Source organism: Mustela nigripes, chromosome 13 (assembly GCF_022355385.1).
Source record: "Mustela nigripes isolate SB6536 chromosome 13, MUSNIG.SB6536, whole genome shotgun sequence".
Classification (NCBI taxonomy): Eukaryota; Metazoa; Chordata; class Mammalia; order Carnivora; family Mustelidae; genus Mustela; species Mustela nigripes.
The window spans coordinates 53,640,948-53,667,533 of NC_081569.1; the positions used below are offsets into that span (position 1 = coordinate 53,640,948).

The 26,586-nt window shown below is 41.2% G+C and overlaps 1 protein-coding gene across 3 annotated transcripts in view; it reads left to right on the plus strand.

Moving 5' to 3' along the window:
* Window positions 1-26,586, plus strand: part of FMN1 (formin 1) — a 402,553-nt gene that overhangs the window by 226,622 nt on the left and 149,345 nt on the right. The window lies entirely within an intron of this gene.

A 26,586-nucleotide genomic window follows, 5' to 3' on the forward strand; every position in this document is an offset into this window, starting at 1 on the left:
CCTATTCTCCTGAAACTGTTCCAAAAAATAGAAATGGAAGGAAAACTTTCAGGCTATTTTCTTAATTTGATCTGGACTTTCTTGAGTTTATAATTCTATTGAAAAAATATAAAATTTAACTTGCAGTTAGTGAAAGTAGGCCGTATGTCATATGAAAAATATGTCTTACTCATTAAGTTATTTATAAATTCATTCATTTAACAAATCATTTACAGGGAGTATATTTATGCTAGGTTTTGTTTTAGGCCCATGGGGTCCAGTGTGGTAACCATTAGCCACATGTGGCTGTTTAAGTCATATAATTAGATAAATCAGATAAATTAAAAATTCAGTTCTTCAGTGGCATTCGCCACTTTTCAGTTCTGTTTTTGTGGCTAGTGGTTACCATATAGCACAGATTTGAAAAAAAAATTGTCAATATAAAAGTTTTATTGGGTAGCACAGTCCGAACCTCTGGGATATGTTGGTGAGAAAACCCCAAAGATCTTTGCCCTGTGGTACTTATGTTAAAAATCAGTGTTAGAAACAAAACACTAAACCACGGGGTAGAGCAGGGTAAGGAAGATGGATTTGGGGCAGGGTGGGGACGAGGCTGCAGTTTTCAGTGGAATGTACAGAATAGTCCTCACAGAGAAGCTGACTTCTGAGCAAAGACTTGAGAACTTGAAGTCAGAGGCTGCCAGCCATACATCAGAAGGCAAGTTCAAGATTCCCCAGGCCTTCTGGTTGACGTGAACTTAAATGAGTGGCCATGGAGACTCATGTGGGCTGCCTGACCTCAGTCAAAGTTCATCCTCTCTTTGCCTCCATCCCCTTCCGGCAACCTGAGATAATGACTTGGTCATATTATTAATTATTCTAAGTAGTTATTAAATGAGGTACCTGATCTGTCGTGCTCAGCACAGTGCCAGACGCAGTCAGCCCTCCTCAGAGGACCGCTACCCTCATTTTGTTGCAGCTGTTGTTACTGCTGCGAATTCTCGGCTTTAGTGTTTTGGTAATAGCTTAGATGGTGCTGCAGCAAAGGTATAGGACATCCAGGGTTCTGCTCTTGATTTGCCATGTGAGCTTGGGCTGCTCATCTCTATTCTCTAGGCCATAGCTTTCCTTTTCTATAAAAACCTGAGTCTACCCGACCTACGAGGATGTTGTGAAATTGAATCTAAGAAGGTGTGAAAGAAATGTTTGAAAAAAGTCCCACTGAATGATATTAGCATCAACTCGTTATTCTTAAATTATGTAACGGACTTCATCCATCAATTCCTATCTCAAGTAACATTAAATTAGGAAATCAGTTGTGCCTTAGAGGGGCAAAAATGACAAAAGCCTGAATGCAGTTTTCTGTTAATCAAATCAGGTTCTCCCACTGACTTGAATTATGAATGAAAATTATCATCAGAGGGTTTTTAAAAAAAATTTTTTTTTACCACTCCACTGTGTAGGAATTATATTTGTTCTTTCTTTCTTTCTTTTTTTTTTTTAAAGATCTTAATTTATTTGACACAGAGATGGAGATCACAAGTAGCCAGAGCAGCAGGCAGAGAGAGAGGAGAAGCAGGCTCTCCACTGAGCAGGGAGCCCAATGTGGGGCTTGATCCCAGGACCCTGGGATCATGACCTGAGCCAAAGGCAGCCGCTTAACCGACTGAACCACCTAGGCGCCCTGGGATTATGTTTTCATGAGAAAGATGTGACACCAAAAATAATCAAATATCAGACCAAATCTTTAAGAGGACATATTGCATGAAACAATTTGAATTTTTCAGCTGCTATATATTCCTATGCAGTGAGATTCACACAAGACAGAATTAAGTGTGCTCTCTCGCCAAGCTGGCTTATTAAAAGCCATCCATAGACACAGAAGACTCCTCTGTTGCCTGAAAAGCAAAAGAAGAATCTCTGTATTCCAAAGCTAGCCTCAGTTTGCCTCTTCCAGGAGGCCTCTTCTGGCTAATCAGGATACTCTGCTGATTATTTTCTTATGCAATATCACATTAAACTTACTTCTGTCCCCTCTTTCTTCTCAGTTGGGTATTACTCCTTTCTTTTGTTTCCCCCTCTGGATGCTTGGTAACATATTGTTTACTCATAAAACGAATTACTTCTGTTTTGACGAATGAGTATTTTTTTAAAACCTCAAAGAATTTGTTTTTAAAACATCAAAGCATTTGGTTGTTTATTCTTATTTCTTATCTCATAATTGTCTGCCTATTCAACAGAGGATTTCCACTAAGGCAGTTAGTGTTTGATATGTTTATTTTGTTTCCCTGTCTGAGGGGAAAAAAAATACCCTTCATTTGAACTCTTTAATCTTTCTGAGCAGCAGCGAGGTTGCTGTCGCCCTGTAGAAGCCACAGATATGTTTAGTCTCAGCATCCCTCTGGAAGTGGAGGCAAACCTGTATATTGACTGGGTTTTGCTGTCCTGAGACTGGTTGGGAGTTTTCAGTGAGCGTGTGGCCTACGTTGGAGCTGAGATTTTAAGTTTAAAAAAAAAAAAAAAAAAAGGAGCTGAGTCAATGCCAGAGAACTCTAAGCCTGTCCCGTATGAGCCTTCCTTCCAGGCCCGGGGTCAGGTTTCACACATGGAGATGGATGTCTCTTCCCTTAGCCAGATTTTTGTTGTCTCTCTTAAAATGAAAGTGAAAGTATATTGTAGAGGTTTTGAGGAACTGGGGAGTTCATAGCATCAGAAGGCAACTTCATCAGCTTAACTGCAGAATGATTCCCACACAAGGTGAGCAGGAAGAATACTGGCCAAATGGGTCTCGTTTCTAATGACTGGAGTGGAGGATATGTTGGAAATTTAAAAATCAAGTGTCTGAGCCTTGGCTGTAGGGGCTGAGCCAGCGTTCAGACCCACATGTGGAATACCTCTTCGGCAGAGCTGGTCTTCCTTCCTCGGCACTGTCTACATTCCTCGTTCAGAAGTAGCTGTCAGAATTATCAGGATTCTGCTGAACGTGGACACTAGTTTCTAGTTCACCTTCTATAGTACCATCTGAAGTTCCTGTCACTGGCAGTGGCGGTCAGTAAGCGGATATTTATATTCGTAGCCTAGGCAGGGATCCTGTTCTATGGTATCTTATCATCCAAGAATTGGAGGGGACCTTACCAGTCAGCAAATTCAGTACATGAATTTCCAGTATGGTGAATTTGGGTACATGAGAATTTGAGACCTAGAAAGAAGACATGACTTCTTGGGTTTGCCTACCCGTAACAGGGAAGAAGTCGGTAACAACAGACACTTGAGACGATGTACAAGAGCCTCAGATGTGTCTTCCCCTTCATTTAAACATGGATTTGCCACATGGATGACTGTCACAAATTTTATTGGGGTGACTGAGCCAACGTGTATAAAAGAGAGTGGTCATTATTAAAATCATCAACAAAATACAGCTATACTTGGGCAAATCCAAAATAGGTCCCATATTGGAAAAGTATCCCAGGGTTTAGTTTGGTTGGTTTTGTTTGTTTGTTTTGTTTTGGAGTCATTCTTCTAGTTAATTTTTGTAAAAAAGGATGGTTTGTGTGTAACTCCAACAACAATATATGTAGATTGAGAGCTGTTTTCCTTTGATTCTACCACCCATTTTAAATATTAGCTGTAATACTAAGACAGACTTGTGTCCCATACTTGGGCATGTACCATCCTCCTTTGTGACCTCAAACCATGGGGCCACTACAGACATAGCAGTTGCTGCATTGAGAACCGGGGCCAAAAACATCAGCTCCTCTTGGCACCACCAACACTCAGTCCTCTGTCTCTCTCTCTCTCTCTTTTTTTTTTTTTTTTTTGGTTCCTGATAACCTCAGAGCACGTTGTTTCACTTTCCCACACAGATTCCTTTTCTATAAAATGGGGAATAGCAACCCTGGAGAGGCTTGTTATAAGGATAAAATGAAATCATGGTGATAAAATTCCTTTAACCATTTCCTAGAACTATGTATTAATAGTAGTCTATGAACGAATGAGAAAGTTTTAGGAAGAAATTCTTGAACGTCATTGATCCCCAAGGTCATTGAGGAGTCATTGAAGGGTTTGCATCCCCATTGGCTGAAACTATTTGCAAATGGTCATCTCTAGAGCATTCCTGTTTTTCAGGATTTATAGATTTCCACAGCTTCCTTAATGTCACATGTAGACATCTGGTAATTCATCTTACACTGGTTTATATGCAGTCTTTCGCACTGTAAAGCAGAGTTTCCACTGTCAATACGCCCATATTTATATGGTCTCTAAGTTACATTTGTTACTAGGAAAGGGAGGGCAGCACCTTGACATGGAGCCAGGATTCAGCCTTCATCATCTGAGAGTCTTCCTCCTGGTACCTATCGAGGAGGTAGCTGCTCTAATCAACTTTTACATTGCTTCCCAAGCTCACACTACAACTTGCAGAAAAGCAGCGTGACCTGTCACTCTTCCTCCCTTGAAATGCCAAGATCTCGCTTTGCATTATAAATCATCTCTGGGCTTGTTCCTTCCTCTGTAAGACACATAAAATCATTCCTCTCCCTCTGCCTTTTTAATAGATATTTCTTAAGAAGTAATGAGATAAATGATAAATGATAATGATTCCCTGAGGACTTGGGGGGAGGGTGGTGAGCTTGGGGAGGGGTTGGGATGCTTCAGTAGACATTAGTCTGTTGAAACTTCCTGGAGCCAAGAGCCTTCAGTTGTAATTTGGTCACTTTGGCGAGGATCATAGCTGTAATTCTTCAATCGCAGACTTGGTGTCTCAGTTTAGCAGGGAGGGGAGAAGGGGAGAAGGAGAACGTTGTTTGGAAGCCTGAACATAAATTTATAGGGTTTTCATAACTTGTTGCCTTCCGAGTTTATATAATTTCAGCTTTTGTATACAGAGATGATTTCTCTGAGCTGTCTTGGTAAGGTCCGTGCATTATTTTTTCTCCCGAGAGTGGGGATAATTTGCCAACCCCTTTGTATTTCTCATGTGTTTGAAAAATGAGTGGAGAGGTTAGGGGTTATCATCTATAGAAATGAGTGAAATAATTTGCCCGTGTGTTGATTGCACCAATATCTATGACCTTCAGGTCATTAGTGCTATGTCTAGATTCCTTGAGTGATATCTGGATTGATCAGGGCTTTCCTGTTCTTCAGCTTCAAGGCCCCTGACTGGCCATATCTACCACAAGCAAACGGGAGCTCTACCCCATGACAGGCACCAATTTACAAAAGTCGTGCCTTGCAAAGTTTATTTGGATAGAAGGTGGCCCCAAAAGTTAAGTTGTACTTTTACTTTATTTGCTTATTTTTAAAAAATGGTGGCCAGAGCGTGTCAAGTATGGGTATCAATGATTCTTTCAGAATGTTAAATTTGAATATTATTCTTGGAGTTCAGCTGTATTTCTCTGTCGGCCGTTAAACAGTAATAATCTGGACTTTGCCTCCAGCCAGCTGCTGTCGTTAGCGTGCTCATTACCTCCCCTGACCACAAGAGGGCACCTAAGAATGCTGAGACAGGAAGCTAAATTCGCTTCTTGGAGCTGGGAGAAGTGGAAACTACAGAAGGCTAACTTGCTCTCTTCTCCACCCTCCCTAGTCCCCTTAAGTCTCTTACTGGGACCCATGAGAGCACATGATCTACACAAAGTACTGGGAGCCAAGTGCATATAAGAAAGGTCTGTAGGTATTAGTAGAATAGAAATTGCCATTTGACGTATTTCCTGTACTTTGAATGACTGTGGTATAGAAATGCATGAAGTATCGGGATTAGCCCCTACGTAATGGATCCTGGAATCACCTCCATGACCCGCACACGCGTGCGTGCACACACGTTTACACAGCTTTCTAAAGTCTTCTGCATCTAAAGGGAGGGAAGTTTGTTTGTTTGTTTAAGGGAGTGAAGAGTTCTTTGAATATAGATTTTGTTTTGAAAAACTAAACAAAACAAAAAATCCGATATTACAAGATAGACTATGAGAAAATCATTCTAAATGTTGTTATTTTTTAAAAGTATCCTTCTGCCTGCTTGAAGAAAGTTTTGAATTCTTGCCTATATTTTTCTGGACCTCTTTCTTTTATGCTGCATTCTGGCCCTTTTCTAAGACTGTGACGTGGGCTGGAGCTAGACAGGGATTCGAGGGTGGGCGCCAATGCAGTGACTCCTCTAGCCTCGACTGCTGAGCTGGAAGAAATGTGAGGCTATAACAAGAATAGGCAAAGATCTTATATGGGCATTTAATTACAAAACCAGGTCACTGGAGGCTTTCACAACTGAACTCATAAATACTTTGCAAAGTATGTACATCTCCAACATACACAGGATCATGTGTTCATCCAGGGACATGCTTCATGTGGACAGAAGTAAGTCTTAATAACCTTGCATTTATGTAATATGTATCAAGTGAAGATGACAAGGATTTCAGTAGTGATCATAATAGCACGTGGTTTTGGGTTGAGTGCTCGGCATGTATTAACTTATGTAATCGACATGAGAACCCATTAAGTTGGTTACTGCTATGATTCCCATTTCATAGGTGAGGAAGCTTCAGCCTAGAGGGGTTACATAACTTGCCCAGCATCGCACAGCTCATAAGTGGTAAGAAAATGGATCTAACAACAACCCCAGAGTTTGTGCTCTTAATTACTTTTCAAATGGTCCGTTGGACTCAGTTCAACTACAAGTCCTGGCTTGAAGTACGCTTCAAGGCTGAATTGTATTCCTTGGTCATTGTTTAGTGAAAGAAGCACTAGCTTTGGTGTCAGTAGACCTGGTTTCTACTTCTGGCTCTGACCTTAGCCAACTATTGAATCTCAGGCAAGTTCTTTAAATTCTCTGGCTCTCAGGTCTCTTCTGTCCAAAGACGCAAACTTTAATTTGATGAATTACAACGATCCGGTCATTACTTTGCCTTGCAAATAGGGGCACCCAAGATCCACCAACTTCGTTTTACTTACTTGAAGATAGATGAGGAAATTACATGTAAATCAGTATCTCTGCATTAAGCCCCAGGCACCATCCGATAGATGGAGGCAGTTGACCCATCCCACTATGCTGTAGGAGTCCTAGATATGTGGGAGCTCGAGGAATAATTGTCAGTAACCCCGACTCTCAAGAGACATAAATGGACTGGAGGATTCTCTTAAAGTAAACCAAGTTTCTTTATGTGTGGGGGTATTGACAGACTGGGAATCTGTTGGGGGAAGATTGCAATGGAAAGGCGCCAGAGATCTTGTCTTCAAGGTAAGCAGTTAGCCGTTGCTCTGTGTCCAGTCACGTAACCTCTCTGGCCTTAGTTTCTGTAACTGTCATGGCCTCCAAAGTGGATGTTTTTTAAAGACGCTTTCCAGGTGCAGAATATCAGATCATATCTGTGTGGACACCTCCATACACACATTTCGCAACTGAGTGTAGAAAAGCGTGTGAGTAGGAAGAAACCGCAAATCCAGACCTTGCTTTGTCAGTGAGGAGCATGACGCAAACGAGCCTCGACACCGGTTTGCCTCCTTCACGGAGGCCATGTTCCTTTCTCACACTTGCCCCTACTTAACAAAAAATGCATTTGGCAGCATCAGCCTTTGGTCCCACTGGCCAGCCCCTGTCGGCTGGGTGGCCCTTCACCTTCCTTGCGTCCTCCATCTTTCAGAGTTCCCAGGGTCCAGAGGCCAGCCAAGAGTTCCGATTACACTGGACAAAGCTGCCCCCATGTTTCTTAAGACAGTCTGGCTGGACCCCCACTACTGTGGCTACACTTCCAATTTTTGATAAAATACCTTTTGGCCCAGAGCTTGATTTCATTTAGGCCTGACCTGATTTCTCTCCAGCTGAGGCTAATTTGCATGGCTGTAAACACGGGCCTTACACAGCTCACCAACTGTGATAAAAGCAAAGGAAACCCGAGACCACTGGAAACTCCAAAACGCGCCTTCAGCCTTCGCCTTCGGATCGGAGCCTGACTCTGAGTCACGCCTCCGCCAGGGAGGCTTAAGCTCAAGAAATGTTATTCTGATTGATCTGATTAGGGCAGCAAGGTTAGCCATGGTCAATTTACAAAGACAGTATGAGAAGAAATCATGTGTGTCGCCATGTTATGGGTCAGCGAGGCCCCTGCCAGAAGTTATGAGAAGCCACAACTCTGCCAGAACCATGATCAGATCTCCTGGGTGGGGTACAAATGAGACGGGAAAGTTGGGGACCCCTCCAGTGGACTGAATGACAAAAGGGATTGTGGGGGGGAGAGCTAGTGAATCATGCCCGCTTCCAGCTGGATTCCTTAGCTGCCAAGTCCCTTCCATGTGAATGGGAGAGCCTGGGGGGTTCCCCCCTTGCAGTGTAAAGAGGACCATCCTAGCTCCTCACCACAGTGGAAAGGAGAGGGAGGAAAGGCTCATTTGAGAAGAACATGAGGCTCTAGATTGACCCACGGAACAGCCAGATGGAACCCATTGGGCATTCTGTTCCCTTCCTCCACCCAAGAGTGGCTTAATTGGGATCTGGCTCCAGGCTCTGGTTACTAAATAACCTGAGTTTTAGTGTTTTCATTTTCATTAATTAGTTTTTATGCTAGGTGCCTTATTAGTCAATTAGGCATTTTGCATGTGCAAAATATCCTAGGAGGTGAGAAGGGGGTCTTTAAAAATAATTTAGAGCTGCAAGTACCAGGGGGTTAATTCATGACCTAATTATCACATCACTTTTTACTCTCTTGTAGACTCTTGTACAACTTCCTTCGTTTACAGCAAGCACAAAAACTTTTAAACTTTGCTTGCAAATGGTTATTGCATTCATACTGGTTTTGAGGATTTTGGATCTTCCACTCTGGGTGTGGTTCTCTTCTTCCCTGTCCAATTTAGGAACACCAGTGTTACTTGCAACACTGGGATAAGGTGTATTAATTAGCAAAGAAAGATTTATTTAAAATGTAGCCAACAGAAAGCCACATTACTTGAGCTGGGGCTCATTATAGATAGTTCACTCTGTAATATAATCATCTTACTAATGGAAAAAATGAGACCTTGAGATGGTTGCTCAGAGAAGAACGTGATTCAGAATGTAGCAGCAAAATGTCTAAAGCCTATGATGTTTAGACTGATTTAGCAAGACCTTGGAGAAACTGGACCGTGCAATGTGTTTGTTGTGGATGACGTACCCTCTTGGGATGTGGCAATATCCAGACAACTCAGCCCTGGGGGAGGCAGCCATTCATTTGCCACCAAAGGAAGGGGTAAGGTACATGTGGAGGGAGGGAGGTACAAAGTCCCTGTGCCGGTCTGCAAGTCCTGTCAGCTGTCTTGGGGTTTGCCCTGGAGCCACCAAGAAGTCAGTGTAAGCCTGTGGTAGAGGCCTGAGCTCTAGGCCTCTGAGCAACTGTTTCCTCCAACACAGCCAGTGCACCTAGAGTCACAGCTAGTCTGAGGAGGGAAGGGGGTAGTGTAATGGCTCAACATGGTTTCTTTCTGACTCAACACTGTGCTCATGGGACAAGGCTCTTCATCCTTCCCTACGGTTTCCTCATCTATAAAGTGAGAATGATAATAGTACCTACTTCAAAGGGTGACTATGAGAATTAAAATAATCTCTGTGTTTCCTTGGTCCCTGGTGCACATATTTTTGCTGCAGCTGCCCTACTCTTGGCACCATCAACATGACCACAACAGTGGGAATAAGAACAATGAGAATCCTCTACTGTCATCCCTCAAGGAGAACAGAAGGTTGGACTCAACCAGAGGCCCCATTTCTCATTCAGTCATGGCTTCTGAGACCCCAGAGAGCTACATGAGGTCCCTTTTACTCCGTCCTTTATTTGTGTGTCCCATGGGGACACAGCTATGTAATTAAAAAAAAAAAGAATTTAAGCCAGAGGCTCAAAGATGAATGTCCTCAAGGTGTACCAAGAGAAAACAATGCAATAGAACACAAAGCAATAGAACACAAAGGTGACAAAATTTGTCTCTATTTTCTAGCACTATTTTTATTCAGCTTTCATAAGAATCTGTGTTTGCAGTACAGTTTTAAATGTGCCAAAACTACAGGTGCTGGTTGGGACACAGAATGGCTGATTTAGGTGATGGTGGAATTCAAAGTATGATATTTTAGGTTGGTTTCCATATTAATGAAATAGACTGAATTTAGCTATTATACTTTATTTAAATTTTCATGGATATAATTTTAAGACTTAAGCAATATTATGGGGCCCCTGGGTGGCTCAGTCAGTTAAGCATCCAACTCAATGATTTCAGCTCAGGTTGTGATCTCAGTGTTGTGTGATCGCACCCTGCATCCGGCTCCATGCTGGGCTCCATGGTCACGGAACCTGCTTAAGGTTTTCTCTCTTCCTCTCCCTTTCCACCCGTTCTCTTTTTCCCCCTCTCAAAAAAAAAGAGAGAGTGAGAGTTATGCAGTATTAAAAGACTTATGAAAATGAAAACTATTAAAAGACTTATGAAGATGAAAATGAGAATCAACAAATTTCAAGCAATTTTTCATACAGACCACATCCTCCAATCAAACTGAAATTATATATAAAAAACTAAAAGATAACTTAAATATGTCAATAATGAAAAACCTCCTTGCCTTTTAAAATTTATACTATAAATAACTCATGGATTAAGGAAGAAGTTAAAATGGGACCCAGAAAAACTTTATTTATTTAAATTCAATTAATTAACATAAGTATTATTGGTTTCAGAGGTAGAGGTCAATGATTCATCAGTCTTTTATAATACCCAGTGCTCATTTCTGCTTACTGGGTTTTGGACAGTAAGCAGAAAACACTTTTAATTTAAAAAAATATATTGTCTTTCAAGACTCCTAGGATGTAACTAAAATGTATGGTTATGAGTGTTTATATTAGAAAAGAAAAAGGTAAAAAAAAAAGCTTCCAAAATTAATAGCTAGGGGAAAAAAAGAGAAATTAGAAAAAATATTACATTAAATGACAAGAAAATCCATTTTTAGGTCAAATGTGATCAAATATTTATAATTTCATGTGTTTCAATCAAATACAAATACAACCAAATATTAAAAGATGAGAATGGGAATTTAAAAAACATTTTAAAACACAGTATAAAAAAATCAATAAAGTTAAGTTTGTTTTCTGAAAACAATAAAATTCACACACTTTTGGCAGGATTGAGGAAAACAAACATATATAAAATAGTAGGAAATAAAGATGAATATAATTACAAGATCCAATAGAAATGTAGAAGATACATGAGAATACCATGAGTAAACTTTTGCCAATTAAAGAACATGAACAACTTCCTAGAAAAATGTGAATTACAAATCATATCCCAGAAGAAACAGAACACCGGAATGCCTGTAAATATTAAGGAAACTAGATCAGTAGTTGAAATCTTCCCACAAAGTACCAGATGGTTTGATTACACCAAACATTTCCTTCTTCCACAAAATGCTCTAGAGACTAAAAAATGTTACACTCAAAGCTGGTTTATTGTCTTGATAGCACTATCAGACAAGGACAGGAAGTTAAGAAACATTACAGGCTAGTTTCTCGAATGTAGATGTGAAGATCTTAAACAGAGGATTAGCTAATTGAATCCAGCAATGGATAAAAATTACTCTATTGGAAGCATTAATGTAGACCTAATAAAAGGAGAGCTATTCTGTTTATGAATAGGAAAACCAGTACTATAAAGATGAAGTTAACCCCAAGCTGATTTCTAGTTTCAAAGTAATTCTAATCAAAATCTAAATAGGATTATTCAACATTGGGCAAACTTATTCTAAAAGCTTGTATGGAAGAGCAGAGGTTCAAAAACAAGCTTACAGAAACAATCTTAAATGTTACGGTTAGTAAAAAAGTCACACACACAAAAAGATTCCATTGGCCTGAAGTTTAACATATGAAAATCCAAGGAATTTTATGGAATCACCTATCTGTAGCAAAACTTTTTCTTTTTTTTAAGCAAAGGAATAAGAAGCATAAAATTCAGGGGAAAAAAATCTGAAAAAGAAAAATCAGGAGGATACTTATTCTACCTCATGTCAAAAAAAAGTAATGTAAGTATGGTATGGTAATAATTGGCACAGAAAATAATAAAACAAAGATTAATGAAAAGAGTTGAAACTTCAGAAGCAAGACCAATGTATAATGCAAACTAATATATGATAAATGTGGTATCTCAGATCAGTAGGTAAAATTGATTCTTAAAAAATATTTTAAAAATTGAATATATATATATATATATATATGGCCCAAAGAAAAGAATGTCATATCATGAATAAAAATCCATTCCAGTTGTATCAAGTACATGAAAGGAAAAACTTAATAATTTTTAAAGAGAATATAGGAACCTATGTTTTAGCCTCACATGGAAAAGACACGAAAAGTATAAATCAAATAAGAAATAGCATACGTTAAAATTAAAAAAAAAAAACTCTTCTTCATCAGACAATAGCACAAAGAATGTGAAAAGCTGAGTCACAAGCTTGGGGAAGAGGTTCATGATGTATATAACTGAAGAAGAATTCTCTCCAAAATACTTACAGAATTTTTACTGATTAGTAAAAAGTTGGTCACCTTCTTTTAAAAAGATAGGCAAAAGACATGAAAAGGCTTGTCATGGAATAAATGGTCAATAAACATGTGAAGAGATAATAAGTCAGAACCAGGATATATATGCAGAGGTCTCATTTTAGACCCACCAGCTTGGCAAAAATTAGTAAATATAACTGAAGTATCAGGAGGGTATGGAATGGTAGGAGTTCTCATGGTGCTAACTGGAAGCTTACTTGCTCCATATGCTTGGAATGCAATTTGTCTTTACCTAGTTCATGTGAATATGTGTATACCCTCTGTTCAAACTTCTGCACATTTGTAGCAGAAGACTCATATGAGAATGTTTGTGAAAGCTTTGTTTATAATAACAAAGATCTGAAAATAACACTATCATTAGAGTAGACCGATGGACTGAGGTCAGGTCACAGGATAGAATACTATACATCTTTGAAAAAGAGTTAGCTATAGCTCCATACATTCATTAGATCATTTTTAAACTAGATGTCAAGTGAAAAAAGTCATGAGTGACTCCATTTGTCTAAAGGTCAAACATGTGAAAGCCTACAAAGTGGATGGAATCATGTATTTGTGACAAAATGCTTTTTATAAAAACAATAAAAGCAAGGGGATAGTAAACATAAAATCAGAAGAATGGGTCCTTTAGAGGAAGACTTCGAGTAACTAGAGGGCTTCCAGAGGTATTAGTAGTTCTCACTTTCTTAGTCACTATGGAATTCCTATTTTGATAGACAAAGATTTTGTATTTCCAGAATTATATTTTAATTTATAAAAGGTCATTTTCCTTTTTTTAAGAATACAGCTAACTTCTTTAGTTCATAAATTACACTTTCTTTACATATTTCTTTTGCTTACTACTTTCCTTCTGTTTCATCTTCCAAGTTCCTTTTAAATATTTTTCAGTTCTGACATCTGCATTTCATGTTCGAGGATTCTTCAAATAGTTGGTGATCCTTGGCTGCTATAGCACGTATAAGATTGAGGGGTGATAAGCCTGGATGGAATGTTCAGTAGAAATGAACAAGGTTTGCCCAGTAGTGGGTCTCACAGTGTGGTAAATAGTTGCAGAACAGCCATTTCAGATGGGCGTTTTCTTTGCTTTTATTTTATTTTATTTTAATTTAAAATTTTTATTTATTTGGGGGGAGGGAACAGAGGAAGAGGGAGAAATAGCATCCCCACTGAGCAGGGAGCCCAACACAGGGCTCTATCCCAGGACCCTATGATCATTACCCGAGTTGAAGGCAGATGCTTAACCGACATAGCCAACCAGGGGCCTGTTGTCTTTGCTTTTAGACTGATGTATTTTTCCAGGTGGAATTTCTCCAGGCACCTGATTGGGGCTGGGGAAAGGTATATCAGCCTGACTGCTAGCTTTCTGACAGAGAGGCTAAGAAAGGATGTGGAATTTTGATAATTACTCCACTCTACTACAAGACCTCCACCCCACTGTCTGCTCTGCCTGGTGTCCATGAACCCCAAATCTGTCTGGTTGAATTTCTCTCAAACTGTATTTCCGAACATATAGGTGAAATTGTACACGGGGCACCTAATTGTACTATATACCAACTTCTAAATCATCCCCTAATTTTTGGCTCCCTACCAGTGGTAGTTGCCTTCCTGAGCACATGATCCCTCTAATTGGTATGTGTCCAAGGTTCTCCCTTGCCTGGCAGACAGTGACATTTATCCTTCCATGGTGCCATGGAATACCACTCTATCAACTCCTTCTGGCTTCATGTTTTCTGTTTTGAAACTACAGGGGGTTTCCTAATTTCACTGAAGATAGATTTTGGTTTTGCTACTCAGTCCCATCATTTGGAGTTGGTTTTATAGAAGAAAGGGGAGTGAAAGGCCTTACCTGTTCTACCCTAGCACTCAAACACATCTTGCTTTTCACATTTTGGAGGCTGTTGGCTTGTAGAACTCGGGTGACGGGGCATGTATGTCCTTGCAGGAGCGAGACTTGTTCCAAGGGAAAGCACACAGGACTAGTAGTCAGACATCTGATAACTCTGGGCAAATCACCTACTGTGTGCCTTTTGTACTTGTGATTCGTCCATATGAGAGCCTCCAGGTACATGCTCTGATGACTCTAGTCAGGACAGAGGTAAGAGCTCACTCTTCACGGATGGTAGTCAGTATTTTGGATCACTATTATTCCATTCACACGGACGCCTGAAGGAAAGCATATAGCATGTGCTCGCTTTCCATGATGGATACTCTGTGAACGTGAGGAGCATGGTGAAGACTAATTACCAACTCAGGGAAACGTGCTGGGTTATATACTGTAAGCTCTGGCAGAATCTTCTGGCAGTTTTAAAGTACAAATACACCGTGTTCTTTCATCTTTCTTCCCCTGCTAGAATTTCCTGGAATCCTCCTGTCATGTTTCTAGAAGGAACTCAGTGAGCCTACTGGAAGCAGTGTGGTACTTATATCTCCTGTTGTTGCCCAGAAGGTGAACAGAGAAGGACTTAGGTCATAAATAGCTCTACGTCCTGGCAATGGCTGCATGTTCATACTATGTGTGGGGTTGTCCTAGGTGAAGCGTGTCCATAAAAGGGAAAACTGAAGTGGCCTCAGGTGTCCTTAAAAAAGGGAGCATTCCTCTTTGAGTTTTGCCCCAGATTTTGCCTCCTGGTGGCTTGAGGCCCTGAAGCCAGGAGAGCCCACTGTCACTAGCTCTTCACCATCTGAGCAGGAGTGGGAAAGAGCCAGGTAATTTGCATAGTGGTACACTCTGAATCAAAGGCCATCCATCATTTCTGATATCTTGAATGCAGTGATTATCATATCAAAGACACACGATGACATTGAAGATAATAAGATTTCTGTTGCCCATCATCACTACCCAGCTTGGAGTAATTATTAGCACGTGTTCTTCTCAAAAGCCTAACACTCTAAACTTTAGAGAGAAAAGGCCCTATTGGAGTGACCAAAAATACATACAAGAGACTGGGTTCGGTGTCTTAATATTAAATGAGAAATATTGCTAAGACAGGGAGTCCCAAGGTCTCACAACATTGTTACTTAGAATCCTTAGGAGGCTGGCATAGCTTATCTGCATTGCTGGCATTGGCCTTATGAAAGAAAGCAGATGTTCGTGACTGGGCACATAGCTTCAGGAGACAGAGAGGGACAGAGACACAGTTCCAGCTGGTTAATCAAAAAAACTCTGGGAATCAGGGATTGTATAAACATACATGCATATATGTCAGACATTGTGCTAAGTGCCTATGAGAGTAAACAGAAGAACATGTTCATTTGAGGTCACCTGACCACAGAGTGTGTCCCCCGGAGCAGCAGCGTAAGCATTGTCTGGTAGCTTACTAGAAATAAAAGGCCCTCAGGCCCAAGTGTTAGTTTCCCGGGACTTCCTCAACACACTGGGTAACTAAAAACTACACAAACATATTGTCTTATAATTCTGGAGACTAGGAGTCTGAAGTCGAGGTATTGGAAAGAGCCATCCTCCCTGGGAGGCTGGTAGGAGAACCCTTCTTCACCTCTTCCCAGCTGCCGGTGGCTTGCTGACAGTCTTCGGCATTCCTTGGCATCGAGGAGGGAAATTCCATTCTCTGCCTTTGTCATCACTTGGCATTCTCCCTCCCTGTCTCTGTGTCTTCCCATGGCTGTCTTCTTAAGAGGACACCAGCCACATTGGATTTGGGGCCCATCCAATGCCAGGGTGACCTAATTTGTATTAATCCCACCTGCAGTGACCCCATTTCCAAGTGAAGTCACATTCTGAGGTATTGGAGATTCGGACTTCAACGTATCTTTTGTAGGAGGAATACAGTTCAATCCCAAACCGCATCTCATTCCTAGTGAATGAGAGTCTATATTTTTAACAAGGTCCCTGGTAATTCACATGCATGCTAAACTGCTAGAGGTTATCTCACAAATTCTTAATTGTCTTCAACTGCAGACAGCTTTCTATAGGCAACTGCAGGTTTTGCCTATGGTTTGTAGAGGTATGTAGGATCCCCATCCTGCGCCATCCTACCAAATTGAGGAATGACCGAAAGAAAGCTTTCGTTTTTCTCCTCCGTGCTAGGGCCAGCGGTGAAAGAAGGAAAAGAGAAGGAAAAATTTCCTCTACGTATTTGATAGCCGTGCTATCCAAATGTTGTTAGCACGGGGTTTTAAAGGAAGATTATAATACAGACATTTAAAACAAAACAATAAAACATGACTTAAAGCTACCTGCCACTGGTATGTCTGGAGTGGTGAGCCGCTGTACTCCCGTGCCTTCTAAAACAGAGAGTAAATAAATTCTCCATCCAGCTGTTAAAGGCTACGATATGGAATATGTTCCTGGCCTTGGGGAGAGCTTGAACCATGACAGCTGGAAGCCACCTGAAGGCCTGGAATTGAATTCTCCTGGGTTATCCTGATGTTATTAACCTCTGTCCCGAAGACAGACACTCTTTCCTTCTACTCCTGGACCGCTGTAGCTTAGCAGGCACACCATCAGTTTAAAAGGCAGAGTCCTGGACAGTAGGGCCTGGGTTTTGGTTTGGTTTGGTTTGATGTTTTGCTAGAGGCTGGATCTTTTCAGAGTCTTCTGTTTTCTTTTTCATTTTCCTTCCACCATGTAGCCCTCTGTCCGGTTGCTTCTCCCCAGGTCAGCTGTCATTACTTTAAAATTGTTTCATGTTGGGCGCCTAGGTGGCTCAGTGGGTTAAGCCGCTGCCTTCGGCTCAGGTCATGATCTCAGGGTCCTGGGATCAAGTCCGGTATCGGAGCTCTCTGCTCAGCAGGGAGCCTGCTTCCCTGTCTCTCTCTCTGTGCCTGCCTCTCCCTCTACTTGTGATTTCTCTCTGTCAAATAAATAAATAAAATCTTTTTAAAAAATAAAATAAAATAAAATTGTTTCCTGTTCATTACAGCCAAGCACCCTTGAAGGGGCCTTGAGCTCTTGGAACCAAAAGGATGGCGTTTCTCACCTATACCTTTTTGCGATTGCACTTTGGCCTGAACTGGAGGCAGGGCAAATGAATGCACTAATGTCTTGGCCATTTTCTCTCCTGAATCTCTGGCCAGTTGGAGTTGGAAAATGCGTATGATTTTTGTTTTGACACAGAAACTTCCAAACCATCAGAATTATTTCCTGCCTATATTCCTGCCCCCCTCCACCCCATGGTGCCTCCTACCCCTGTCCCAGCCCCAGCCTTCACCTGCTATGGTCTTCTCTCCATTTGCTTTCTGAAGAGAATTCACTGGTCTCAAAACCAACAAAAGAGCTTTTCTGTCTCATCGGTAAAGGTACGGGATGCCAAATATGTTCTCAGACGCAAGACAGGATGACAATGCACCTTTTCACATTTCTTGGTGAAGAGCCTAAATCCTTAAAGTAAACTTCATCGGAGCAATTTTATGTGTCCCCAAAAATAAGGCCATGGAAGACATTCAGACCTAGCAGTCTGACAGAACAGGGGAGCTTAGTTTTCCTTGAAACGTTTAGTGGCACAGATAATCAGGCTGTGTGTAGAAAGCTTCTTTTAATGGCATCGTCAGGCCTGTTGACGGAGGCCACTACCCAGAAGACAACCCATCAGCTTGTTGGTACCAAGTCAGGTGACACTTCATAATATGGCCCCATGGAACCAGCCTACCAACTCCTCAGGGTCTGATGCCAAAGAGTGGCAGGGGTGGAACACAGGAGATGGGACAAGGGAGCTGAGTCAGCATTTATTTTCCTGGGCATCTGCCAAGAAACAATTGCATATTTCCGAGGAAGCGCTCACTCTCCCTGAGGGCAGAGAGAGCAAGACGCCTGCCAGCTCTGGTCTTGCCGGTCCCCTCCAGCTGGCCCTTTCTCCTGGCATCATCTGGGAGGAGGAGTCACTTACCTGTCTCATCTCCAGTAACTGCCACACTAGAAATGGCCAGGAGGGCACAAGAATATGAAGTGGGATTTTGTCAGTTGTTCCATCCCATGAATTTTTTTTTTTTTTTAATTTTGTGTAGAAGGCCTGCATCCACCGGCTGTTATGCTTCATGGCATTGTATTATCTTGTCTCGCTTGTTAGAATTCCCTTGGGAAATTCTCACTCTTTCTTCCAAATTAGATTTCTATTCATTATAAAATAAGAATTTGTCATTTGGTGCTGGAGGGGTTGCGAGTGGGGGACAGTTCAGTAAGAGAGAACTGAAGCTAAGGGTTCCCTGTTCTGCCGTATCTCGTCCCCAGAAGATGCTGCTCTCCAATCCCGCCAGTCGGGACTTCACACTAATTTCTATTTATGACTCAGAGCAGGTTATCAGCTCCACTACCCCAGAGTAGCCTGTGAGATAGGTTCATCAATTTCTAGGTCTCTAACGTAGGGTTCTGTCGACCAGCTTAGTCCGTAAGAATGTCTTTGAGGGAAATGCAAGAGTCCTTAGGAAAGCACTAGGATCCCTTTGGCATCCAGGGGCTTAGAAATGCAAGGGATTCCTGTCGATGAGAAAAGCTGCTTTCTCATTAGCAGTGCGTGGGCTTTATACCAGCCTCTTAATGTCTGTGGGTTTGCCAAGTAACGGTGTTCGGTGAGTATTGATATGAAGCTTAAGCCAAGGATCACCAGTGTGAAGGTGCAAAAATAGAAATAATGTTTTTTAGAATTTTGCTTTGGAGAGACAGTCTCCTTTCTGTGTGTTCTTCGCTGTCTTCAGTTTCCTTGAGAGAGGCAAACCACATGCTCATTTCTTCTCTAGAGTCGAACATGACCTCACATGGCTATTTGAAATATATCCCTGTCACGTAAGGAAAGAGCTGCCCGTGTCTGTGGATCCTTCATTTATGCGTTTGTTTTTGGTCGGGGGAGGGGGAATCAGACAGACAAGGCAGCAACTTTCCGGTGCGTTTATATGCCTGAAGGGCCCAGGAGGTGTTTGTGGCTGTATTTAACCAGACATGCACCTGTTCTACAATAAAACCACCTTCACAGGAGATGGGACTCATGACTGAAACTGGGAAATTTCAAGTGTGAGGCCTAAGCCAAAGAACAGAGCACCTACCTGACGTGGTATAGGCTTGAATGTGTTTGCTGTCCAGTGAAGGGGCAGGTAGAGAAACTTCTCATCTTCAGTTTCAGACAGGGAAGTCTCCCTGGAAGAAGACAGCTTCCATCATTCTCTCAACTTTGTGGCTCTGCCGAACTCACTTGGCCAATTGTGCTTCCAGCATTCATGGGCTATTCAGACCATTTATTTTTATTTTTACTCCTGGCCCCATCTGCCAAGCTCGGGCAGAATCCTGAAGATAGATGTGGATTTTATGTTGATGTGAAAAATCCCACTGCGCCTGGCAGGAGAGCTTTCTCAGTCTGCCTGGCAAGACTTTTCTAGCTGAGTAGTCAGGGTGTGGGTTTTTTCCAGTGTAGCAAATCTGTCTTCTCATTTCTGTCCTAATTCTTATTCAAAGAGGCAGGTTCTTCTTCAAAAAAATCCACATATGTAAGAACTAATAATCATTTGGTTACACCGGCCCAAGGTACAGGATTAGACAGCATGGGACATCAGCCTGCCTATCCCCTTTCTGGAAGGCACTGCGAGAGCTCCCCAGGCAGTGTGATAGTACGCATGTGTGACTGCCTGATCCGGCATGCGGTGGGGGTCTGGAAAGGCTTTGCCTTAAACTAGGCATGTCTAATAGGGTTTAACGCAACCTGTGAATTTGCCCCTGCACAAGGTCGGCTTGTAGGTCAGTGGAATGCTGCACAAATTGCATTCTCCTCCGGACTATAATTATACCTAGGAGAAAGCTATGTGCTGCCAAGTTCAGCTGACTCCAGATAGGACCAAGATAAACTGAGGGCTTGCGACCATTTCTCAAAAACCAATTTTTAAAGATTTGATAGAAAGCATCTCTTGTTTAAAAAAAAAAATAACAAATGACAGCCTTAAGGTTCATGAAGGAGCTTTGTGTAGAGGATGGTGAGAGCAGCTATTATCTGCCTTCCCTAGGAGCTGAAAAAGATGATTTGAAATGGAAGCATGAGGAATTTGAGTCAGATATTAAGTGAAACTCTCCTGTGCCAAAAGTTACTTAATACTAGAAAATGATTTGGAGGACTAGAACAAATCAAGTAATATGCACATGAGGATGAAGAATGAAAAATGGGCATTGAGAGGAGTCCTAGAATAGAGAAAGGATGAAAAATTTAGGCTGCGTTTACAGTCAGCTCAGGTCCCACTGTGTTTGGTGAGAGAAAATGGCTCTAAATATGTGTGCATTGTATGAAGACAACCTTAATAATTTCTGAAAGTATGACCTCCTTGTAAAGGAGGCCCTTTGATTTCAGGGCTTCCCCGCAGGCAGAAGGTCAAGTTAGACAACATTTGTGAATTTCTTCCTAGCTAAGGGTAAATGATCCTCAAACCCACTTTAACCAGTATATGCATTGCATGGGAAAACTTTCACAGGTACTCGTATGGTCTCATAAATATTCTCCGAAGTCTGTCTTGAACAGCATGGGGTGGGATCTTGTCTCCCAAGAGCTTGCCTGGAGAGGAAGTCACATTGGGAGCCTCAAGGCATCATTTTGCCTACTGGCTCCACATACACACGGAAAACTCACATTATGAAGCTATGGACTAATAAAATCAGGAAGCGTTCCAGTGTCCACAGTCAAATGCAGTGCCCTGGCTTCAAGGTCGTCAGCCCTCTAAAAGCCCCTGCTGCTGGTTTATCATAGTGCTGGGAGAACCAGTAATCATGCAGGACGGAAAGAGCCCCTCTCTCTATATGGCTAAGCAGAACAGGACTTCTGGTGGCCTTTGGCAGCTCGTGGTCTGCCGAGCTTATCATCTCTCAAATCTCCTTCACCATTTAGTTCTCTGAACGTGGAACTTGGATTTTTGTTTCAGGAGAAGGGCACTGAATGTAACTTTGGGGAGCAATCAGGTTATCCAGAGGAAGATTGGGCCCCAAACAGCCATGTCCTTCAAAACCCCCATTTTCAATGAGTCCTGCCTCATATACGAAGGGCATATATGGAGGATCAGATAGGAGGAACAATTAGAATCTCTTTCTATTCACTGATCCCTGTTAATAACTCCCTTGTATCAGACTTGTTTATAGGAGCTTCCCCTTTAAACTAGTCTTTGAACGCCCACTGAGTTTGCATGTTGGGAGTTTTGTTGAATTGGACTGACTGTATTTTAACATTGATGTAAGGATGAGTCAGGGAAGGTCTAGAAATAGAAGGCTGGTCTTCTGACTTTTCTCTTAACAACTGGTTGCCGGACGATGATGCTGATGACTTTTCATAGCCAGCCAAGGGGCTGTGGCAGCTCAGCATGCTAAAGCTAAAAGAGGAAAGGACCCACCGTATTTAAGGCTATAGTCCTTCACTGCATTTGTATTTCGACTTGGATTATTCCGTTGCTAGGAATCTTTGACTTGGGCCAGATAACATTTAAAAACTGTTAAAATGGCGCAGGATAATAATGCAGAGGCTTGAACAATATGTTGGTGCAGATTAATTAAATTGTTTTATTAATAAATATTTTGATAAACCTTTTGTAATCTTAAATCCTGTGGCTATTTTAAAAAATGTATCAGTTAAATTTCCTACTATAAAAAGGGCAGACAATGAAATATCTGACAATCTTAGGAACATTAGGGTTCTAAAAATTTTCCAGATAATCATTATCATCACTGGTCCACACTGTTCAGTAATACGAATATTTGCTTTCTTCCAAGCCTGGGATACATGAGAGAAGCTAGTGAGAATAAACACCCCATAGTAGTTTCCTTCTTGTCAGAGAAGAATTCCTGAAGTTTGCTTTATCCATCTAGGAAGTACCTTGTCAAAAAATGTATAGAATGCAGGGACTCCTGGGTGGCTCAGTTGGTTAAGCAGCTGCCTTCGGCTCAGGTCATGATCCCAGCGTCCTGGGATCCAGTCCCACATCGGGCTCCTTGCTCCGCAGGGAGCCTGCTTCTCCCTCTGCCTCTGCCTTCCACTTTGTCTGCCTGTGCTCACTCTCGCTCTCTCTCTGACAAATAAATAAATAAAATCTTTAAAAAAAATGTATAGAATGCAGTAAAAGGAAATGCAGTAATTTCCAGGTAGTAGAGAGTTCTACACAAATTGGATCTGGTTATTTGAAACTTGAGCATGATTCTAAAAAATTATCTTTTTTTTTTTTAAGATTTTATTTATTTGACAGAGATCACAAGGAGGCAGAGAGGCAGGCAGAGAGAGGAGGAAGCAGGCTCCCTGCTGAGCAGAGAGCCCGAGGCGGGACTCGATCCCAGGACCCTGAGATCATGACCCGAGCCGAAGGCAGAGGCGTTAACCCACTGAGCCACCCAGGCGCCCCCTAAAAAATTATCTTAAAAAGAGTGTAATAACTATTGGTTGATAATTAGGTGATCATCTTTTTTTTTTATTTTTTAAGTCTTTCATCAAGTTCTAAATCCTTGTTCTCCTTCCTTCTCTTTATTTTCTCCGTTAGTTTTCTTTAATCTTCTCTTCTTCCTTCCTTGAGCTTTTCCTCCTAGCTACTCTGCCATGAAGGCAAATGGCTCTGATAACAGGTGTGTAGCTGGGTAAGGAACTATGAGATTTGATCACCAATATCAAAAGAGAACCGTGTTGGGCGAGCAGAACAAAGTGCTCTATTTTCGTGTCTCTTGCTTTAATGCCCTAGCAATGCATTAGGTCACTACACTTACTTTATAGGCCTCTTGAGTATGAAGTATTGTTTTCTCTGGAAATCCATAGGGGGCCACTAAAGGAATAAAATCTTACAGTATCCTGGTGCTCACAGCCCCCCCAATTTACAACTGTCCATTTGGACTGGCTTGTGTGCAGAGTGAACACAGTGCCTCGTGCACAGTGGGGTACAGTGAAAGGTAATTCTCATCCCTCTTCTTTCCTTAGAAAATGCCCCCTCTCCGCAGTAATCTCTGTGTAAATCTCTTTTTGCTTTGGGCCTTATTTAATTTCTTTGCTTTGGGGGTGCCTGGGTGGCTCAGTGGGTTAGGGCCTCTGCCTTTGGCTCAGGTCATGATCCCGGGGTCCTGGGATCAATCCCCACGTCAGGCTAACTGCTCTGTGGGGAGCCTGCTTCCTTCTCTCTCTCTGTCTGCCTCTCTGCCTACTTGTGATCTATGTCTATCAAATAAATAAATAAAATCTTTAAAAAAAAATAAATTTCTTTGCTTTGTACCAGCCTAATAGATCTAGTAATTGGAAAGCATAGTAAAAAGGATAGAAAGACAATCCACAAGAATGTGTGACCAATAACCAAATGTTTAATCTTACTATTAAATCATTAGCAATGTAGAATACAGAAAAATCATTCTACCTATCATATTGGCCAAAATCTTTTAAACTGATAATACCCGGAGGGTGAGGGACAAGGAAAACAGCCACTCTCCAGTACTTGTCAGGCGTGTAAATTGGCAGCATCTATTAGGAACAATTTGGCAGTATCTATCAAAATGAAAAATGAACATATTGTTTGAACAACTTCTGTTGTTCTGTAGAAATCTAAGCTCCAGTGATGAAGAACACATCTGCACGGCTGCCTATTACAGCGTCATTAATAATGGGCAAATCTTGGAGAGTTTCTAAATGTCCATCAATAGAGGAATACTTAAATTATGTTTCATACTTAATGTGGCCCTGCCTCTACTGACAGGGAAGATACCAGTAATATATTTACAAAAGAAAAAGAATTATTCTGAACAAGGGGGAAAAGTTGTAGAACAAAATGTATTCCTTATCATTGCACACATGTTTAGCTCTGGAAGGAGACAAACCCCATTACTGTGATGGTAACAGGGCAGTGGAATTGGGAGATGAGAGAATATTTCACCTTTTCCTCTTTTGTTCTTCATAGCTTTTGTTTTTTTTTTTTTTATTACAGTGAGCATTTGTTCCTTTGTAATTAAAAATAACACACCCACAGAAAGAGAAAAGATAAAAATAACAGAACTAATATTTCTGGAAATATGACCACTCTCCAAAGACCAAGTTTTGTGCTAATCTTCAGTCCCCGGCTCAACACCTGGCGCATGGGAGTCCCCTGACATGTGTGTTCAACAAAGGTGCCCTTGCCTATTCCAGTCTGTGTTCCCGCGACCACACCAGCCAAGGGTTGGGCAGAAGCTTGTAAAATATGACCAGAGAGCCTACAGAGCACCTCTCTTCCTTTTCCTACTCTTCCCTATTGCAAACCCCACCTCCTCACATCCTGCTCAGCCCAATCGTTAACCTGTTTCAGAAAGATATGAATATGACCTGAAGTCTTGGGCTAGCCTTGTTAGTCACCTGAACTCCCACATGGTCTGTCTATTGGTGTAATGTCCTTCTACATGTGTTTCCTTTTAGTCATTTTACGTATTAGACTGAAGGGTATTTTACAATATATATTCTGCTTTTTTTCTTAACCCCCCCCCTTTACTCCTAATTATTTCCCTGTAATTTTTTTGGTATTGACCCCCACTTTCTAACTTCAAAATGTATTGCAAACAGTGGTATTCAGAACAGTATGGTACTGGAGTAAAAACAAACCCATAGACCAATGGAAAAGAGTAGAGAACCCAAAAATAAACCCACACTTATATGGTCAAATGACCTTCAACAAGGGTGCCAACACTAAAACAGGGAAAAGAGGGGCTCCTCAAAAAAAACCAAAAATCAAAACAAAAAAAAACCTGGATTTCCAGATATAAAAGAATGAAATTGGATCCTTATAGCATAAACAGCAATCAACTCAAAATGAGCTAAAGACTTAAATGTAAGATCTGAAACTATAAAATTCCTGGAAGAAAACTGTAGGGGAAACTGCATAACATTGATCTTGGAAATATTTCCTGGATAGGCCACCAAAGCACAGACAACAAAAGCAAAAATAGACAAGTGGGACTATATCAAAACTGAAAAGCTTTTACCTAACAGAGGAAACAGTAGAGTGAAAAGGCAACCTATGGAATGGAAGAAATTACTTGCAAACCATATATCTGATGAGGTACTAATGTCCCAAAACATATAAAGGATGCCTACAACTCAATAAAAGAGAAACTCAATTGAAAAATGGGCAAAGGACTAGAATAGACATTTCTCCAAACAAGACCTACAAATGTCCAAAGATATGAAAGATGTTCAATATCACTAATCAACAGGGAAATGCAAACCAACACCATAATGACGTATCACCTCACATCTGTTAGAATAGCTATAATTTTTTAAAAAGGAAAAGAAAAAGAGAAAAGAACAATTATGAGCAAAGTTGTGGAAAAATTGGAACTCCTTTTCACTGTAGGTGGGAATGTAAAATGGTGTAGCTACTGTAAAAAACAGAATGGAGATTCCTCAAAAAATTAAAAATAGAACTACCATATGATGCAGTAGCCTCATTTCTGGGATTTATCCACAAGAATTGAAAACAGGAGATAATTGCCCACCCATGTTCACTGAAGCCATACTCACAATAGCCAAGAAGTGGAAATAACCTAAATGCCCATCGATGGATGAATGGGTAACGACAATGTGGGGTGTGTGGGGGCATATTATTCAGCCTTAAGGAAATTTCATCACATGCTACAAACTGGGTGAGCTTTGAGGAAATTATGCCAAGTGAAATCAGCCCAGTCACAGAAGGACAACTACTGCATGATTCCACTTGAGGCCTCTAAAGTAGTCAGGCTCATAGAAGTAGAGAGTAGAAGCCGAAAACTGCCAGGGGTTAGGGGTTGGTGGGAGAACAAAAAACGGGGAGTAGTTGTTCAATGGGTATAGAGTTTCTGTCATGTAGTATGAAAAAAAAATCTAGAGATCTGCTGTTCAGCAATGTGGTATAGTCAACAATATTGTACTGAACATTTAAGTACTTGTTAATAGGGTAGATTTTGTGTTATATTCTATTATTATTATTATTATTATTATTATTATTATTATTATTAAGCCTTCCAATCTAGAAGGGAGGAAGATATGGGAGGGGAGGGGGAGAAAGGAAGGGGAAGAGAGGAAGGAAGGAAGGAAAAGGAAAGAGAAAAGAAAAGAAATGGAAGAAGCAAAGTAAGAGAGCTTAAGACAGCTTTTGGCTGCTTTTCAAGAAACTTTGTATTATTCCA